Here is a 21,917-nt window from a genome sequence, read left to right as displayed (position 1 = left end):
GACTTCAGTAGGAAGACTAAAAGGCTAGGAGCTAGAATCATATGAAGGCTCGTTCACTCTCTCATCTGGTAGTTGATGCTGGATGAAGGTTAGAGACCTCAGCTCATCTCCATGTGGGCTAACCCATGTGGATCCTCTTTCATAGGCTAGTTTGATTTTTTCTCACAGCATAGTGGCTGGTTCCAAAAGTGAGTGTTTTCAGAGAGAAAAAGAGGTAGGTAGAAGCCTTATTGCCTTTTATGACCTAGCCTCTAAGTCATGCAGTGTCACATCCATCACACTCAGTTTGCTGAGACAGGCATAAAGTCCAGCCCCATATTCAAGGGGAAGGGAAATAGATGCTATTTACTGACAGAGAGAATGTGGGACTGAAGACACTGCCATGGCTATCTTTGGAAAATACAATCTGTCACAGTTTCTAATTAAGTAGTATTTCTTAGCATTCTTCATTTCCTAAGGGTATGAATGTTATCTCCAGTTCATCTGACTGTTGCAGTAAATCAATACTCACCTAAATTGCAAGAGGTAATAAATTTTCTCTGATTTCTAGTCAGAAAGAATAACTTCAATTTTTATGGGATTTGGTATATATGAAAAAGCCAGATTGAGAAAAAGACATATATGGAAAATTAATAATTGATGGAGATATCTATGAGAAACAAATTATTTTCCAAATTAGTTTTATTTCAACAAACCACTAGTAACTAGATTCGCCTTTCTTCTTAACTTCATTCTACTGAAGAATATATCCTATCGTGTCTCACTGAAAAATATGCCCTTGTCTACACATACATTCCCATCCCCCATCTCAAAGCGCTTCTTCGGCAAGTAGAAAAAAGAGAGGACCAAGTACAAGCACTCATCTAACCCTATTCACTTTACATAAATCTCATTCTTAATCCTGTGGGTTGAGCAGTATGAACTTGCTCCTAATGTCTCAATGTAAATGTTTCTCTAGTCCTATTAAAGCTACAAAACTACCCTAGATGAATGAGTAGAAAACTCAGCTAAAGAACTCTCTCTGAGCCTGATACCACTGCCAGTTTTGGTACTGACTTCACTAGTCATCATGTCCCCTTATGCATGACATGGCTCAAACTCTTAGGCTACATCTGTCTGTTATACTCAAGTCAAACCTGTGTGCTGTTCTAAGCAAAGCTCTGCAGAGGATTCTGAATAAACTTAAAATTTAAAAGAAAAACAGCAAAACACTAGACATATAAGAAACAAACACAAAACCACCATCTGTTAAAATTGTTTTTCTCTTTTTAGAGGTAAGACATAATCAGTATGTCATATGTTTAAACAAAGTATTACAAAGTAGGAAGCATAATCTCTCACAATCCCACCTCTCCGAGAAGAGCATCAATCATCTTTCCTTTGCTTATTTAAATATACTTTTATACACATACACACAAAGAAAGAGATATAGCAAAATATATTTCAATAGTCAGGATCATATGATTCAGGTGATTTTGCAACTATATCAACAAATATAGATAAATATCATTCTTTTAATGGATGCATAGTATTCCATTGTAACATAGTTCATTTAACTAGTTTCTGATTGATAGACATTTAAGTTGTTTATAATTTTGAGAATATCAAAAAATAAAACTCAAGTGAGCTATGATCGCCCAGCCTGAGTGACAGGGCAAGACACTGTCTCTAAAAAAACAAACATAAAAAACCCCTAAACCATCCTCTGCGTAAGTCACAAATGTGAGACTTAGCTACTCCTGCTCAAAAACCTTCAGTGGGGTGAAACACAGATCATGGCAGATGGGAGGCAGGACTAGATTGCAGCTCCCACTTGGACATACAGAACAGCATGTGGAGGCTCACATCAGGAACTTTTGCTTCAGAACAAGTGCAAGAATACATTAGGAAAGCCAAGAGAACCCACAGACCCTCTGAAGGAAGTGGATTGCTCCTGCAGGACCTGGGAGATACCCCAAATACTGTGGGTGCCCAAACTGTGGAAGCTGGAAAGGGAGATTGTCTGCCCCTTAATACACCCCCACACTGGGGAACCTGAAGCTCTAGATTATGGGAGAAGATTCTGACCTTAACTGGAACTGAGTCAATTTAGAGAGCCGAGTGAAATACAGAGGTAGAGGAAGCAGCACACAAAGCCCAGTGGGCTTGCTAGGGTCCCCTAGCAAGGCATTGCTGCCTCGCCTCACAGGGGTCCTTCAGGAGGGCTTCCAGAGGCACTGGGAAAAAAACACAGGGAAAAGGAAACCTCCAGTGGAACTCTGCGAACTCTGCAACAATTTGAACTGATTAAGAAGTCTCTTGGCCAGAACTCTGAAGAGGGCATGAAGCCAGTGTGCAGACTCCACAGGTGGGGGAAGAAGGAAAGCCCTGCTTACTTTCACAGCTGAGAGGTGGGTAACCTGGGGCAAGTTCTCAGCCCTGCTCACTCACTGCCTGGAAACAGACTGGGTGCTCTTGGCGGGGTGACACAGTGAGAGTGAGACCAGCCCTTTGGGTTGCATGGGAGCTGAGTGAGGCCTGTGACCGCTGTCTTTCCCCCAGTTTCCTGACAACCTGCATGACACAACAGAGGCAGCCATAATCCTCCTAGGAACATAATTCCATTGATGTGGGAACCTCACCTCCATCTCCCACAGCAGTTGCAGCAAGACCTGCCCAAGTAGAGTCTGAGCCCAGACATGCCTAGCCCTGCCACCATCTAATGGTCCTTTCCTACCAACCCTGGTAACTGAAGACAATGGGCATATACTCTTGGGAGTTATAGGGCCTCACCTATCAAATGTTCCTCCCCATACTACCACAGCTGATGCTCTCTTGCAAGTGCCACCCCCCAGCAGGTCAACCAGCACAAAAATAGCGCACTAATCAACCAAAGCTGAGAATCCTCACAAGAGTCCATTTCACCCCCCTGCCACCACCACCAGAGCAGGTGCTGGTATCCATGGCTGAGAGGCCCAAAGATGGTTCACATCACAGGACTCTGTGCAGACAACCTCCAGTACTAGCCAGGAGCCTGATACATTTGCTGGTTGGCTAGATCCAGAAGAGAGATAACAATCATTACACCTCAGCTCTCAGGGAGCTCTATCCCTAGGAAAGGGGAAGAGTATTACATTAAGGGAGTATCCCGTGGGACAAAAAAATCTGAACAATAGCCTTGAGCCCTAGACCACCTCTCTGACAGAGTCTACCCAAATAAGAAGAAACCAGAAAACCAACCCTGGTAATGGGACAAAATAAGGTTCTTTACACCCCCTAAAAATCACACTAGCTCATCAAATATGAATCCAGACCAAGAAGAAATCCCTGATTTACGTGAAAAAGAATTCGGATGGTTAGTTATTAAGCTAATCAGAGAGGCACCAGAGAAAGGCAAAGCCCCATGTAAGGAAACCCAAAATATAATACAAGAAGTGAAGGGAGAACTATTCAAGGAAATAGCATAAATAATAAACGATTAAATCTTCAGGAAATGATGGACACACTTACAGAAATACAAAATGCTCTGGAAAGTCTCAGCAATAGAATTGAATAAGCAGAAGAACGAACTTCAGAGCTTGAAGATAAAGTTTTCAAATTAACACAATCCAACAAAAACGAAGAAAAAAGAATAAGAAAATATGAACAAAGACTCCAAGAAGTCTGGGATTATGTTAAATGACCAAACCTAAGAATAATCGGTGTTCCTGAGGAGGAAGAGAAGTCTAAAAGTTTAGAAAATATATTTGGGGGAATAATCGAGGAAAACTTCCCCAGCTTTGCTAGAAAACTAGACATCCAAATACAGGAAGCTCAAAGAACACCTGGGAAATTCATCATAAAAAGATAATTGCCTAGGCACACTGTCATCAGGTTATCTAAAGTTAAGATGGAGGAAAGAATTTTAAGAGCTGTGAGGCAAAAACACCAGGTAACCTATAAAGAAAAACCAATCAGATTAACAGCAGATTTCTCAGCAGAAACCCTACAAGCTAGAAGGATTGGGGCCCTATCTTCAGCCTCCTCAAACAAAGCAATTATCAGCCAAGAATTTTGAACCCAGCAAAACTAAGCTTCATAAATGAAGGAAAGATACAGTCTTTTTCAGACAAACAAACATATGCTGAGAAAATTTGCCACTACCAAGCCAGCACTACAAGAACTGCAAAAAGGAGCTCTAAACCTTGAAACAAATTCTGGAAACACATCAAAACAGAACCTCTTTAAAGCATGAATCTCACAGGACCTATAAAACAAAAATACAATTAAAAAAAATCAAAAAACACAAAACAACCAAGGTATACAGGCAACAAAGAGCATGATGAATGGAATAGTACCTCACATCTCAATACTAATATTGAACATAAATGGCCTAAATGCTCCACTTAAAAGATACAGAATTGCAGAATAGATAAGAATTCATCAACTGAATATCTACTACCTTCAAGAGACACACCTAACACATATGGACTCACATAAACTTAAGGTAAAGGGATGGAAAACAACATTCCATGCAAATAGACACCGAAAGTGAGCAGGAGTAGTTATTCCTATATCACATAAAACAAACTTTAATAGCAGTTAAAAAAGACAGAGGGACATTATATAATGATAAAAGGCTTTGTCCAACAGGAAAATATCAAAATCATAAATACATAAATTGGGGAGCTCGAATGTTAGGTGCATATATATATATGCATATACATATATATGCATATTTATAAAACAATTGCTAATTTATAAAACAATTACTAATAGACCTAAGAAATGAGATAGACAGCAACATAATAATAGTGGGGGACTTCAATACTACACTGATAGCACTAGACAGATCATCAAGACAGAAAGTCAACAAAATAACAATGGATTTAAACTATACCCTGGAACAAATGGACTTAACAGATATTTACAGAATGTTCTACCCAACAATCACAGAATATACACTCTAATCAACAGTGCATGGAACTTTCTCCAAGATAGACCACACAATAGCCTCAAAACAAGCCTCAATAAATTTAAGAAAATGGAAATTATAACAAGCACTCTCTCAGAGCACAGTGGAATAAAACTGGAAATCAACTCCAAAAGGAACCTTCAAAACCATGCAAATACATGGAAATTAAATGACTTGTTCCTGAATGATCATTGGACTAACAATGAAATCATGATGGAAATTAAAAATTCTTTGAACGGAATGACAATAGTGACACAACCTATCAATACCTCTGGGATATGGCAAAGGTGGTGCTAGGAGGAAAGTTTATAGCACTAAACGCCTATATCAAAAAGTCTGAAAGAGCACAAACAGACAATCTAAAGTCACACATCAAGGAACTAGAGAAACAAAAACAAACCAAACCCAAACCCAGCAGAAGAAAGGAAATAACCAAAATGTGAGCAGAACCAAGTGAAATTGAAACAAACAAACAAACAAATACAAAAGATAAATGAAACAAAAAGCTGGTTCTTCGAAAAGATAAATAAAATTGAATTACCATTAGCAAGATTAACCAAGAAGAGAGAACATCCAAATAAGCTCAATTAGAAATGAAATGGGAGATATTACAACTGACATCACAGAAATACAAAGATAATTCAAAGCTACTATGAACACTTTTATGTGCATAAACCAGAAAACCTAGAGGAGATGGATAAATTCCTGGAAAGATACAACCCTTCTAGCTTAAATCAGGAAGAATTAGATACTTTGAACAGACCAATAACAAGCAGTGAGACTGAAAGGGTAATAAAAAAAATTACCAACAAAACAAGTCCAGGACCAGATGGAATCTCAACAGAATTATACCAGACATTAAAAAAGAACTGGTACCAATCCTACTGACACTATTCTACAAGATAGAAAAAGATAGAACCCTCCCTAAATCATTCTATGAAGCCAGTATCACCCTAATATCAAAATCAGGAAAGGATATAACCAAAAAAGAAAACTACCGACCAATATCCCTGATGAACACAGATGCAAAAAACCTCAACAAAATACTAGCTAACCGAATCCAACAACATATCAAAAAGATAATCCAGCATGACCAAGTGGGTTTCATACCAGGGATGCAGCGATAGTTTAACATATGCAAATTAATAAATGTGATACACCACATAAACAGAATCAAAAACAAAAAACACACGATCACCTCAATAGATGCAGAAAAAGCATTCGACAAAATCCAACATTCCTTTATGATTAAAACTCTCAGCAATATTGGCATACAAGGGACATACCTCAAGGTAATAAAAACCATCTATGACAAACCCACAGCCAACATAATACTGACTGGGGAAAAGTTGAAAGCATTCCCTCTGAGAACTGGAACAAGACAAGGTTGCCCACTCACTACTCCTCTTCAACATGGTACTGGAAATCCTAGTCAGAGCAATCAGAAAAGAGAAAGAAACAAAGGGCATCTAAATTGGCAAAGAGGAAGTCACACTGTCACTGTTTGCTAATGGTATAATTGTTTACCTAGAAAACCCTAAAGATTCCTCCATATAGCTCCTAGAACTGATAAAAGAATTCAACAAAGTTTCCAGATACGAAATGAACATACACAAATCAGTAGCTCTTCTATACACCAAGCGACTAAGCTAAGAGAATAAAATCAAGTACTCAACCCCTTTTATAATAGCTGCAGACAAAACAAAACAAATGAATAACTTAGCAATACACCTAACTAAGGAGGTGAAAGACCTCTACAAGGAAAACTAGAAAACACTGCTGAAAGAAATCACAGACCACACAAACAAATGGAAATACATTCCATGCTCATGGATGGGCAAAATCAATATTGTGAAAATGATCATACTGCCAAAAGCAATCTACAAATTCAATGCAATTCCTATAAAAATAACACCATCATGCTTCACAGATTTAGAAAAAACTATCCCAAAATTCATATGAAACCAAAAAAGAGCCTGCATAGCCAAAGCAAGACTAAGCAAAAACAAAATAGAGCCGAGAAATAAATCCAAACACTTACAACCAACTGATCTTCGACAAAGCAAACAAAAATATAAAGTGGGGAAAAGACACTCTATTCAATAAATGGTGCTGGGATAATTGGCAAGCCACACGTAGGAGAATGAAACTGGATCCTCATCTCTCACCTTATACAAAAATCAACTCAAGATGGATCAAAGACTTAAACCTAAGACCTGAAACTATAAAAATTCTAGAAGATAACATTGGAAAAACCCTTCTAGACATTGGCTTAAGCAAGGATTTCATGACCAAGAACTCAAAAACAAATGCAGTAAAAACAAAGATAAATAACTGGGACTTAATTAAACTAAGGAGCTTTTGTACAGCAAAAGGAACAGTCAGCAGAATTAACAGACAACCCACGGAATAGGAGAAAATCTTCACAATCTGTACATCTGACAAAGGACTAATATCCAGAATCTACCACCAACTCAAACAAATTAGCAATAAAAATGACAAAGAATCCCATCAAAAAGTGGGCTAAGGACATGAATACACAATTCTCAAAAGAACATAAACAAATGGCCAACAAACATATGAAAAAAATGCTCAACATCACTAATGATCAGGGAAATGCAAATCAAAACGACAATGCAATACCACTTTACTACTGCAAGAATGGCCATAACAAGAAAATAATAATAAAAAAAGAAATAGATGTCTGCATGGATGCGGTGAACAGAGACCACTTCTACACTGCTAGTGAGAATGTAAACTAGTACAACCACTACGGAAGAACTAAAAGTAGAAGTACCATTTGATCCAGCAATCCCACTACTGGGTATCTACCCAGAGAAAAGTAAGTCATTATATGAAAAGATACTTGCGCACACATGTTTACAGCAGCACAATTCACAATTGCAAAAAGGTGAAACCCATCAGGAACCCATCAATAAATGAGTAGATAAAGAAACTGTGGTCTACATACACGATGGAATACTACTCAGCCATAAAAATGAATAAATTAATGGCATTCACAGCAATCTGAATGGGACCAGAGACTGCTATTCTAAGTGAAGTAACTCAGGAATGGAAAATCAAATATCATATGTTGTCACTCATAAGTGGGAGCTAAGCTATGAGGATGCGAAGGCATACAAATGACACAATGGACTTTCGGGACTCGGGAAAGGGTGGGAAGGGGGTGAGGAATAAAAGACTACAAATTGGGTGCCGTGTATACTTCTTGGGTGATAGGTGTACCAAAATCTCACAAATCACCACTAAAGTTACTCATATAACCAAATACCACCAAAATCTCACAAATCACTATTAAAGAACTTACTCAAGTAACAAAATACCACCTGCTCCCCAATAATCTATGGAAATAAATAAATAAAAACAAAATCTATTGTGTGACAATGTGCCATGGAATACTGAACAAAAATACAGCCTCCAATTTGGTAACATTGTTTAGTAGCTTAAAGGGCAGTTAGAAGAGAAGATTGTTTACAGAAGTAACCATAGAGATGATGTGCTATTATACTTAACAGAACAGAAAAGTCAGTCTGTTCAAATGTGTTGCAAGTTAACATTTAGGGCTTGGACTCTCACTAATAAGGCCCTTGGGAAAATATAAACACCACTTCTGAATTCAGATCTCAGGCTTGCCCACCACATTCTTGTTTTCAGCTCAAGCTTTTGGCACTTCAGCCTGTAACTAAGGCCTTGCAAAAGATGCCAAACTAAACATTTGGGAAAAACAATTATAATGACATCCTTTTTTGTTTAAGTAATTTCAAAGCATATAACATGAAGTAAAACAAAGAAAAACTAGGATGAAGAAATAATTCTAAGAAGTAGAAAACGTGATATTTTTGAAAGCATTTTCTTGGATGTTCATACTTATTTACGGTACACATGTAATTGTCAGGATAGATTAGCACAGCCTTTGGAGCACAGGAGGAGAGATATGAATTTGATTATAGACATTAATGAAATATAAAAAAATAAAATTACTGAATGTATATGGTATTGGAACAACAAAGATTCACTCAAATTTACTTTTCACATCTCTATTTCTGGCTAGTTTGCATGACTGACTAGTGGGCATCTGCTGTGGTTTCAATGTCCCCTCCAAAAGTCAAGTTGAAATTTAATTGCCATTATAACAGTATTTACAGGTGAAACCTTTAAGAGGTGATTATCATAGGGCTCTGTCCTTGTGAAGGGATAACTAATGTCATTATTGAGGTAGTAGAGTTGACATCTCAAGGGGGTTCCTTACAAAAGAATGAGTTCAGCCCCTTTCTCCATTTCTTGGCCTCTCATCTTCTGCCATGGGATGATGCAGCAAGTAGGCCTTCACCAAATGCCAGCACCTTGACCTTGAACTTCCTCACCAATAGAACTGTGAGACTATAAGAAAATAAATTTCTTTTTCTTTCTTTCTTAAGACAGGGTCTCATTCTGTCACCCAGGCTGGAGTACAGTGGCACAATCTTGGCTCTCTGAAACCTCTTACTCCCAGGGCTCAAGCAATCTTTCTACCTCAGCCTATCGAGTAGCTGGGACTACAAGTGCATGCCACTATCCCCAGCTAATGTTTGCATTTTTTGTAGAGATGTGGTTTTGCCATGTTGACCAAGCTAGTCTTGAACTCCTGGGCTCAAGCAATCTGCCCACCTCAGCCTCCCAAAGTGCTGGGATTAGGCATGAGTCATTGTGCTCGGCCTAGAAAATAAATTTCTGTTCATTAATTTTTTCAGGTAAAGTCTGTCTCACTCTTTAAGAAGAGGAAAATAGCTGTCTGCTCTTGAAGGCTTTTATATTAAACTTGTCTGAGCACATTACTGATGATGTAGAAAACATTTTGATATGTTTAGCATGAAATGCCTCAATGTCAGACTATTCTCTTCTTAAAATGGCAGATTGCTCTCATAATACTTCTGTGAACTTATTAAAAGAACATGCTAACTAACCCCTTTCAATTAGTCTTTGTAATACATGTTCTTTATGGCAAGAGAGTAGTTCCCTTTGGTAGTGACTGGAAGGAGGTGGATGGGGAGGGCAGGGTCTGGGATGTTGGTAATATTCTGCTTCTTGGCCTGAGTCCTTGTTACACAGGTGTGCCTCCTGCATGAAAATTCATTGAGGAAAAAAAAATAACATAGAATCTATGTTAAACTAAACTGAGTTTTTATAAAAGTAAGCTTCAGAGTAGATGAAGCCTCAGATATTATAATTTTTGTTGATAGTTAAAACATATTAATGGGTTATTGATAATCAGCATTACTAAATAAAAAGAATGATTCCGCATTGATGAAACAACAGCTTGTTTTAGATTATCGCTTATCACTCTCCTATGTATTTTCTAAACAAGAATGTTTTCTTTTTTTTAAGATTAAATCCACTAAATTTATTTTACAAATAGTCTACATTGAATTAAAGAGTTAACTAAAGAGTTAGCAAAAAGGTTATAAGATCAATTAGGGAAATACCAACAGGGATACATTATTAAAATATTCTAGAAATTCCAATCTATTTTCTTGAGGCCTCTTTACAAGATCCAGGGGAGAATACATGGCTATGTGAAACAGGGAGAAGGTCACATTTCACAAAACCAATAGTAGGAGGTATCTCATCAAAATGAAATCTTTAGCTAATGGGGAAAAAAAGTCTTCTCCAGTCATTTTTTGCCTTTCAAAAATTGTTCCCTGCCAAAGTACTCCATAAGAAATAAGAAAATAGCAATCTTAGAAACCACTAGTTTTGAGATCTGGAGTAGTGGTGGTACAGTTGGGGAGAAAAAAACACAGATTATTTCTTTTTTTTCTTGGGAGTGGAGAAGAAAGGAGTTTGGGTAGAGTATTTGACCTGCATACAGACTGTAAATTAGACCCTCCACTGTCACCCCTTTCTTTCTTTTCTTTTTTTTTTTTTTAAAGTTGAGGGGTCCACGTGCATATTTGTTACATAGGTAAACTTTTGTCATGGGGGTTTGTTGTACAGAGTATTTCATCACCCAGGTATTAAAGCTAGTATCCGTTAATCATTTTTCCTGATCCTCTCCCTCTTCCCACCCTCTACCCTCTCTAGTAGGTCACAGCATCTGTTGTTCCATTGAGACAGAATAGAGAGCCCAGAAATAAGGCCTCACACCTACAACCATATGATCTTTGGCAAAGTTGACAAAAACAAGCAATGGGGAAAGAACTCCCTATTTGATAGGATAACTGGCTGGCCATATGGAGAAGATTGAAACTGGACCCCTTCCTTATGCCATATACAAAAATCAACTCAAGATGCATTAAAGACTTAAATGTAAAACTCAAAACTATAAAAACCCTGGAAGATAACCTAGGCAATACCATTCTGGACATAGGAATGGACAAAGATTTCATGACAAAGACACCAAAACCAATTACAACCAAAGCAAAAATTGACAAATGGGATTAAATTAAACTAAAGAGGTTCTGCACAGCAAAAGAAACTACCAGTAAACAGACAACCTACAGAATGGGAGAAAATTTTCACAAACTATGCATCTGACAAAGGTCTAATATCTAGCCTCTATAAGAAACTTAAACAAATTTACAAGAGAAAAACAACTCCATTAAAAAAATGGGCAAAGAACATGAACAGACACTTTTCAAAAGAAGACATACATTTGGCCAGCAGACATATGAAGAAAAGCCCAGTATTACTGATCATTTGAGAAATGCACATCAAAACCACAATGAGATACTGTCTCACACCAGTCATAATGGCTATTATTAAAAAGTCAAAAAATTACAGATGCTAGCAAGGTTGAGGAGAAAAGGGAATGCTTATACACTGTTGGTAGGAGTGTAAGTTAGTTCAACCACCGTGGAAAGAAGTGGGCAATTCCTCAAAGAGCTAAAAACAGAACTACCATTTAACCCAGAAATCCCATTGCTAGGTATACACTCAAAGGAAAACAAATCATTCTATCATAAAGACACATGCATGCATATGTCTACTGCTATGCTATTCACAATAGCAAAGACACGGAGTCAACCTAAATGCCCATCAATGACAGACTGGATAAAGAAAACGTGGTACATATATACCCTGGAATACTATGTAGCCATAAGAAGAACACCATCATGCTCTTTGGAGGAACATGAATGGAGCTGGAAGCCATTATCTTTAACAAACTAACGCAGGATTAGAAAATCAAATACAAATGTTTTCTTAATGCTTAATCAAGAGAGTGATACAATAAAGGGTCAGTTTATCTGCTTTTCTTTCTTTCATGCATATCAGTATAATTAGCACTCTATCTGAAAGAGAACACAGGTTGAGTATCCCTTATCCAAAATGCCTGGGACCAGAAGTGTTTCGAATCTGGGATTTTTTTGGTTTTGGAATATTTGCATTATAACTACCAGCTGAGGATCCCAAATCCAAAAAGCCTAAATCCAAAATATCCCCATGAGGATTCTCTTTGAGCAACATATGTCGGTGCTCATAAAGTTTTTACTTAAAGCATTCTGGACTTCAAATTTTCAGATTGGGGATTCTCAATTTGTATACAATTTCGTTTTAAAAAAAAAAAAGACAGTAAAAACTTTTATTAAACACTTATAATGTGCCATGTGTTAGGCACTGAACTACGTGGTTTACACGCCCACTACCACTTAATCTTTAAAGAATCAGGATATTTCCTGCTGAGAAATACCAGCAACATTATGAATTACTATGATGCAGCTGCATAGGATTTCCCTTCTTTTACAGTTTGCCTGTTCTTTTGTTTATTCGAGCAATAGCTGAAGATCTATGACGTGCCAGGCAGGGTTCTGAACAATGTAGCAATCTTAATCCTGTCCTGTTTCTGCCAAGCATACCTATGAGGGAGTCCTGGAAGATTTACATCTAGGAAAAGCTTTGCCAACAGTTTTGAGTATCTTTTAATTTTACAGCATAGCTGAGACTTAAAAAAGTACAGCATGAGGGAGGAAAGGCCATATAATATAAGGACCCTTTCTGCATTTTGACATACTTAACTAATCAGTTCTCTATAAATGAGATTTATTTCCTAACCAATAACCATTCTGTGGCATCTAATCCCTTCCGTACCATACGACTTGGCATTTATTGATTCAGTAATTGCTTCATGTTTTAACAAGCAACCCAATTAGTTCATAAACCCTATGGGAATGGAGGTCATGCTTTATATACCAGGGGCTGGCAAACTTTTGTAGAGGAACAGATAGAAAATATTTCAGGCTTAGTAGGCCATATGGTCACCATCACAACTACTCAACTCTGCTGTTGTTGCATGTAAAAGCAGCCATAAATAACATGTAAATAAATGGGTGAAGCTAGGTTTCAACAGAACTTGAAGAAAACACAGGGCAAACTGGATTTGGCACATTTGCCATGTTTTGCTGTCCCCTGCTTTATCCCATAATATGTCTTACTGTGCTAGATAGATAGCTGGCCTTAGTAAATATGACTTGCTTGAAAGAGTCAATGGCATTGAAAAAGAAAATATAGAAAACAGGAAAAGTGGAATGCACTTATTTCTCTCCTAAATCAGACTCCACATGAGCTACAGAGAATATTCTTTATGCTGATTTAACGTGTTTTTCCCTTGGGAGAAGGGGGGAAAAACGGATGAAAAAGTAATATTGATGGAGAAGCATAAACTTTGGTGCTTGGCATGCTACTTTTTCCCTTGCAAATAAAAAAAAAGACATTTGTACACAAGGTAGGAAAATACACTGGAAAAAAGAACCTATTCGCAGAGGAATGTACCACAAAAACCCAAATATGGGTGTTCCGAGTAGGCAACAGTGGCTGGAATTTTAAAAATAAGATTTTTAAAAAATAAGATGAACACAAGATGGTAAGTCCCAAAATCCATCTAGTCATACACGTGTTTTTAATGAGATTCAGAGCCATTTCCATAAAATGAAAGAACAGAGTTAATTTACTTCATTGAAAACATGAAAAGTCCTAGAGTACCCTAGAACTGAGAGCCTTTTATTATTTTCTCATGGCTGATAATCATGTTCATCTGCCAGCGACAAGCAAAGCTCCTGGTTATGATGGAAACAGAAGCCTGCTAGCTGCATAAAATGACAGCAAGGGACCACACCAACACATTTACTTTTCCAACACAAAATTGACATATGAGTTCACAGACACAGTGCAGTAGCTCCTTCATAAAACAAAGTACAAAACAAGTACAGCTTTTTCTCAGACTCCGCTGAAAAGAACAAGTATTTTGGCAAGAGGAATCCTTGCTGTGACCTCCATTGTCATTTAATTGGCAAATATTTAATGAGTACCTACAAACTATCAGGCACCTTTGCATATATTGGGAACACATGGCTCTTTTAAGGCCCTTCATTCTTCTTGAGGGCAAAACAGATGACCACCATTTGACACAGTAAATGAGATAATTACAGTTACTGATAAGTGCTAGGAAAAAAAACAATGCATTGGTGGTAGAGCACACCAGGTGCAAGGAGGAGAATATGCAGTTATTTTTACCTAAATTGGCTATAAATGGCTTTTCTAAAGAGGTGACATTTGGAAAACCTTTGGAAGATTTCAAGTATGGGAATGCAGTGATCTGATTTCTGCTCTGGGAAGTTAGCTGCTGTAGGGAAAATGTACTGTAGCAGGGTGGGAGTGGGTGAAAGAGTGAAAGCGAGTAGTCCTCGTAAAGATAATGGTGGCTTAGTCTTCTGACACAGTAGTGGAGATGGTGATAAGTGACATAGTTAAGAGATATTCTGAAGACAGATTTGACCTAGTGAAAGTTCATAGTGGCTTGGGCTACAGGGGGTGCAGTGAAGAAAGGTGGTAAGCTGATGAACTTAGAATTATTATGACGTACACATGTCAACCTTTTCAGAAGACTTTATGTGAGCTTTGAAGAAAGGGTAACTTCTAGGATTTTGGTTTGAGTAGCTGGTGCCATTTATTGAGAAAAGAAAGACTTGTGAAGGAGCAAATCTGGCAGGTGATGGGTGGTGGAAATCAAGAATTCTGTTTTGAACATACTAAGACTTTCTTCCCAGCTCATGTCCAAAACTATACTTAAAAGAGGAGTTTGGATGTTATGTTCCTCAAGCTAAAAAAATTATCTCATAGTTTTTTATATTATTCAAAAGATTAAACACATGACAGAGGTTCAATAAATACATGATAAATGAATTTATGCCACAAATCATTATCTGAGGTGGTTAATTTTATGTATCCACTAAACTGAGATACAGATATTTGGCTAAAGATTATTCTGGGTGTGTCTGTAAAGGTGTTTATAAATGAGATTAACATTTACATCAGTAGACTGAGTAAAGCAGACTGCCTGCCCTAATGTGGTGGCCTCATCTAATTGATTGAAGACCTGACTAAAACAAAAAGACTGAGTATGAAGGAACTCCTATCTGACACTGATCTTTTCTGGTCTTAGGACTGAAACGAAAACATAAGCCCTTATTTGATTTCAAGTCTTCCAGCTTTTAGTCTGGAACTTACACCATCCTCCTGCTTCTCAGGCCTTTGGAACCATGTATCAGCTCTCCTGGGTTTCCAGCTTATTGACTACAGATCTTAGGACTTCTCAGCTTCCATAATCATGAGAGCCAATCCTTTATGATAAATCTCTTTCTACACACACAGACACACACACAGAGACACACACACACATGCCCTATTGACTCTGTCTCTCTGGAGAATCCTAATATACCAACTATTTTTCAAAGTCTAATTATTTGAAAATAATTTCATGTTAGGTAAGAAGCATGAAAGGTTTTCAGGGAAACTCTTTTATTTCAATTTATTATCTAAAAACCAGTTTCTCCATCCTTTGTAATTTCAAGATTCAGCCTTTGGTGTCTCTACTCCCTTCTACATGGGTACCCCTACTTGCCTTATAATCATACCCTCAAGAAAGAAGAATTCAAGGATGAGAACTGATGCATTATTAAAGCATGCAAAACTATTACCAGTCCAGAAATACGAGGTGAGTTCTTGGATTGAGAGATATGGATTTCATACCTATGAGAAAATATTCCTTTACCAAACATTTTGGACTAGAAATAGTCTTGACACGTGAGTCTACTATATTAATACCCACTTGTAAGAAATAGAAATTTTATGTTTCCTTCTTCTCCCCACTCTCTTGTTCCCATAATCATCAGCGTTGAAGAGCAACACAAATAATTTCTTTTGAATAGTACCTAGCTGGCTATCACACCTATCTTTTAATGCAGTGTGCAGCCTATATATGGCTCTTTAAATACAATGTATATTTAATTATACAATGGTTATCTATAGAGAATTATTTTTAAAGAGAACTTTAAAAAATGATATAAATAAAAACCTTTTAAGTCACTCATGTCTTCATCCAGAAATAAGCTCTATTAAACTGTTGATGTGTATTACACTCCTACCTAGAGATAGCATTTCCCTTTTGTTTAAAGATAATAAATAATCCTCAGTCTTTGATGAGGACACATAGAATTCCACTACTACCACCCCTATACTGTCACCAAGATCTGCCTTGTACCTCCACATTTGGATCCCAGACCAATGCCATGAATCAAGTTACGTCACAATCCAGCTTAGAAAAGCACTATATATCAAATGAACTGTAGGACCCAGCCAACATGTATCCACAGGAGGCAGAAGACTACATGAGAGAGTGCTAGATCAAGGGGAGATAGAACCTGTGTTTGCGTAATGGAGAAATTATTGATATGGGAACGTTCTCTCCCAGGATTTAGCACCCCAGCAAGACTACCCGAGATAATGCTAAGACATAACTATATGGCTCTTGGAAGCGTACAGAAAGCAATCCACATCATGGGAAACAGAAATGCCATACTGCTGTGGCAGACAGAAGTCTTATCACAGACTACACAACTGGAAGTTACTGGCTTAACAGAATGATGGAAAGGCCTATTGAAGGCACAGCTAAGACCTCACCTTGGAGATCATATCCTGTAATCCACTCTCTAGGTCACAGAATACACAGTAAATCAATAACCATTAAATAGAGCTATGTTTCCTATGTTTCCCCAAAGTAGAATTTATGGCTTCAGGAACCAAGGGGTAGAAATAAGAGTGGCCCTACTTACTTATCGCCATTCTTAGTAACTGACTCAGACAATACGTGCTTCTTACTCTTGCAAAGTCTGGGCTTTAGAGGTACTGACTCCTGGAGGGGGGATGCTTCCACCAGAGGAAACAGTAGAATGAGTCTCATTACACTTTTAGCTATGACTGTCACCTGGTCATTTCAGGCTCCACATGTCAAGAACTCTATATAAAGAAAGAAAGCAAAGGTAATTGATCCTGATCAATAAAAGGAGATAGGGCTGTTACACAATGGGATAAAGTAAAATTACGATTGGCATCCAAGTGATCCAGTAGGGTATCTCTTGGAACTCCCTTGCCTAATTTTGACTGTAAACAGACAAGCACAGCAGTCATAGCAATAACATGGCAGCCAGGGCCTTATAGGTCCCATGGATACAGGCCTGTGCTATCCCATTAGGTAAACCCCTAGAACAAGAGTTCAACCAAGCATAAGAGGAGTCTAGAAAAAAGAATAGAGAAGGGAGATGAGAATCAGTTGGCTCCTGAGAACAGCTGTAGCAGGAGTTACAGCTTCTCCCACTAACTTTTCTCTTTTAAGTTTCCCCAGAAAAGAAGACCAGAGAAACTAACAGGATCCTAGAGGAGCTGTTACAAGAACTTATTATATAGAGGAAGTGGATCTGAGTGTACAAAACATGGACTGTGGTGCACCACTCAGAGCCTGCCTTCAGGACTAATGTACTAATTTCTCCAGCTGCCGGAAGTAGTGGTTTGTGGTACTCAGTTGGGTCCCTCTCCAAGAACTGCTACCGTGGCCAAGGTCACGCACTCTTCCTTAGAGCCTCCCCCATCCAATCGACGGTCAGTGGAGTACAAAAGATCAGTCCCCTTTCCCCAAGGTGATTGAACCCTGAAGGGCCATCCCAGCTCCAGGGCTCCTTAAGGGATCAGCTGAAGCCCTTGTGCAACTATATTTTGCGCGATCCTACACTTCCTCCTTCCCAATAGGTGCAGAACCTCAGGACATTCCCTAATTAATTTTCTGCACATGAATCTCTATCATAGAGCCCTTTTTGAAGGCATCTGACCTAAGGCAAACTGGTAAAGACCGTAGTAGTATCTAGTATCAGCTGATTATTAAATCTGGGTATAGCACAGTAAAAGACATTAACTCCTAGAGCTGGAAGGAATTAGGAAGAACATCCTGTTCAATGGCAAACAGTGTTTTCTCCAAAGATGAATTTAGAAAAATGGCAAGGGTAGGGAGGGAAGGAAGAAAAGACAACTGACAAATACTCAGAATAGTTTGTATAATCCCTTGGACAAATATCTTTATAACTTGGAATACTTACTTTAGTGACTAGAAGAATGTCACTGAGAAAACTGGCAGTGCTTTTGAAGTCAGCTGTTTTGATTGTAACAACTAGGGGGTGGCTACTACTGGCATCTATTGGGTGGAGGTCACCAAATGCTGCTACAGATGGGACAATGACTGTAGAACCCCCACAACAAGGAATTATCTGGTCCAAAATGTCAATTATGCCAAGGTTACAAAAGTGTGGTTTGGAGTTTACCAGCCACATTATGCTTATTATCTCATTTCATTCTTGGGATTACCAAGATTGTTTAGCATCTCCAGATGGCAGTCACTATATAACACTGGAAGTTTTTTACCCCCTTAATCTCTTCTCTATAAACCAAGAACGATACAAGCCTATTTATAAAGCTTGATTTGCAGGTGGCTCAAGACTATCATTCACTAAGATATTCAAATCATTCACTGTATTAAGAAATTAAATCATGAATTTGCATCAGAGAAAAATTATGTGCACATATATGAATTCTGCATTTATACAACGTTTATTTCCAAAGCTTGATTCTCATAAAGAATGTCTATATTTTATGTGACTACTGGTGGATTTGATCTATTTACATACCATGTTTTTTATCATTTTGGTTTTGTATTTTTTTACCCCTGAAGGACAGATTCAGTAAATATTATCATCAATGTTAATACACAGCTCTGTTAAGAGAAGCATGGTTTTTGCTAGTGTTCTCTCTGAAGTTCTGATTCTGCCACTTTCCAGTGGTGTGACCTTGCACAAGCTATCTAATCTTTCCCAAAGCTTTAGTTTTCTTACCTGTAAAATGAGGATTATAACAGGATCTGAACTACTGGCCCTGTTATAAGCATTAAACGAGATAATACACATGAATCACAGTGACTGGTAAACCATACACAATGAATAAATAGCGGCTGTGTTAAACATTTGCTGCTTTTTGGCTTCTAGAATTTATTTCTCCTTCCTAATGACAACCTGAATTCCATTGGGGAATTAATTCTTACTCACTGGACTGTGACTAGGAATCTTGCCTTTCCCTAGCAAAGAGGCAAGATGTGACCCAAACTAGTTTAATTAGATGATTCCTCCTTGGAATTTACATAGTCAGTGGAGAAACAAAGACATAGGAATCGTTAGTTTTGTTCATCCCTAGTAATGGTGCCCTGGCCAGTTTATTTTTCATTACAAGAGCACTGTTAAGGCTGCTGCCTCTGAGTTTCCAAAGACATCTTGCTTCTTTGCCCATTACCAAGTCTGGTATACAGATTCCTATCATGCCTCTGATAACCTTTCAACAAATTCCCTTTTCCTGAAGTTAGTCTGATTCAGTTTCTATTGCTTGCAATTAAAGGACCCTATAGATAGAGAGTAGCTATGCATCACATTCACCTGAAACATTTAAGCTGTTTAACTAAAGTAAATACAAATAAGACTTAGTAATTTGTCTCTGCTTCCAGAAATGTGTAATCATTAATTTGCTTTTTGATTTTAGCCCTCATACACATCCACATACAGTGAAATCTACATAGGAACTGAAACACTGTTTACCTAAAGGAAATTTTCCTGTGGTGCAAAGGTGCTGTTTAAGCAGTCATCTCTGTTTGCTCTCCGTTGGAGCACTTCTTGGTAGGACTTCAAGAAATACAAGGCAAATGAAAAGAAACTGAATGTCTGATTGATGTTTGATTGCCTGAGTCCACAATTCTATAGGCTCACCTGAGATCTTAAATAAGAATCTTTTCAGATACAGAAGTTTTCATTATTTTTGGCTTTACTTCTGTGCCTTGGATGTGGTTGCTCTTTGGGGTATAGCTGTGGGTCAAGACTCTGTGTGGTAAATCTCAATCTGCAATTCCTGGCATGAAGATCATTAGGAGAGGAGTGTAGCAGTAGTAACTGCATGTTTCTTAAATAAGGAAAGAAATGAATAATCACTTTGGGTTTTGCTTTACAGATGCTTTAACTTCATTTTTTAATGTGGAAAGATGAAACTCAATTCTCTCTCATCCAAGTACTAACCAGGCCAGACACACCCTGTTTAGCTTCTGAGATCAGATGAGATTGCGTGCGTTCAGGGTGGTATGGCCATAGACGAAACTCAATTCTCTGAGTTACGTAGCATTTGATTCGCAGTATAACTCTTTCAAGGAAATGGAATATTATGCCTCTCTCAGGTTGATAGCAATAAGAAGCCAGTAAGATGGCATTTCAGTGCAGGGTACAAAAATCATTTCTTTCCTATCACTTGATAATACAAAATTCAGTGTTCCATTAGTTTTCCCACATTCCAAATTAGAAGAAAGGCAAATAGTAATGATTCTTTGAGTAGGGAAATTTGGAAAAACTAAATAAGAAGGACAAAGATTTTCTGGCTCTTGCTGAATAATTCTGCCAAATATTTTGGCAAAATATTTATTAAAAAAATAAGGTGAAAATTAGTTCATTTGGCAGATACTACAAATGGCTAACCGTCGTTATTTTCAGTACTACTGGAAACATCTTTTATAGTCTGAAGTGTATAGTTTACGTTTTTCTGTAAGTACCATTACTGATCTGTCATTTTTGTTGCAAGTTTCTAAAACTGAAATGACAAGTCCAAAAGAATTCCTATAGGTTAATTTATAACAACAGAGAAACTGTTCTACTAAACTTCACTAAACTTCTACTAAACTTCACTTAAGTCAGTCAGCTGCCAGACAGGGCCTTTTTTCTTCGTCTATAAGTGAAACAGATGCGTAAGAATCTGTTAAGTGACATAAGCATGCCTATATACATAGCTTGTGAAAGAAAGAAGCAAACATAAGGAGCCATGTAAACTTTGGAGTGTAAGAGTAGAAGTAAGGATACCAGTTAGGAGACTCTTGTAGAAGTCAGGCAAAACATAATAGCTTGGACGGTGGTGATAGTAAGAGTTGATAAGAGTTGACAGCAATATATATCAGATTCTGAATATATATTGAAAATAGATTTCACTATGTATTGGATATGAGGGAAGTGGAGACAGAAGTTATTTTTTAAATTTTAGCTTAAAAATTATTATGCTGGGAAGTGTTCTCTGATCCATCAGAGCTTGGTTAATTACCATCCTGGTCCTGGTATATAGCCAGTATATAAATATTCAATAAATATTTGTTAATAAATGAATAGAATAAATAAAATCTATGCAACAGAACTCAACGGAACTCAAAACTCTTGTCAATAAAAGTACTGGGAAACGTTTTCTTGGTATAGGATTGTACAAAAACTTTCTTTCTACTAGAGTGCTTCTTATAGAATTGGTGCTACATCACCAATCATTCCTATTTCTCCACAGCCTTGCCAGCATCTGTTGTTTCCTGACTTTTTAATGTCCTGAATGGCCTAGGTTTTCTTCTAGGGGCACCTCATTTTTCATTGAGGATCCTGCTTACTTTAGATACATCATCTTTTTTGGTTCAAGGCTTCTGCCAAAAATAAATAGCTTAATAAGATACAAGTCATTTCTCACTAGGCTCATACGTAGCACCACAGAAGGTATTGGCAAATGGCTAAATAAATAGATACCAAGTTTTGAGTCTAATGAAATTTTTCTACTT

At 37.7% G+C, this 21,917-nt stretch overlaps 1 protein-coding gene across 30 annotated transcripts in view; it reads right to left on the bottom strand.

The window, feature by feature from the left end:
- Positions 1-21,917, bottom strand: part of CCDC91 (coiled-coil domain containing 91) — a 373,101-nt gene that overhangs the window by 22,168 nt on the left and 329,016 nt on the right. The window lies entirely within an intron of this gene.

The sequence above is a fragment of the Macaca fascicularis genome, chromosome 11 (assembly GCF_037993035.2).
Source record: "Macaca fascicularis isolate 582-1 chromosome 11, T2T-MFA8v1.1".
Classification (NCBI taxonomy): Eukaryota; Metazoa; Chordata; class Mammalia; order Primates; family Cercopithecidae; genus Macaca; species Macaca fascicularis.
Note: the sequence above shows the minus strand (reverse complement) of the source record. Positions and strands in the feature narration are given on the sequence as shown.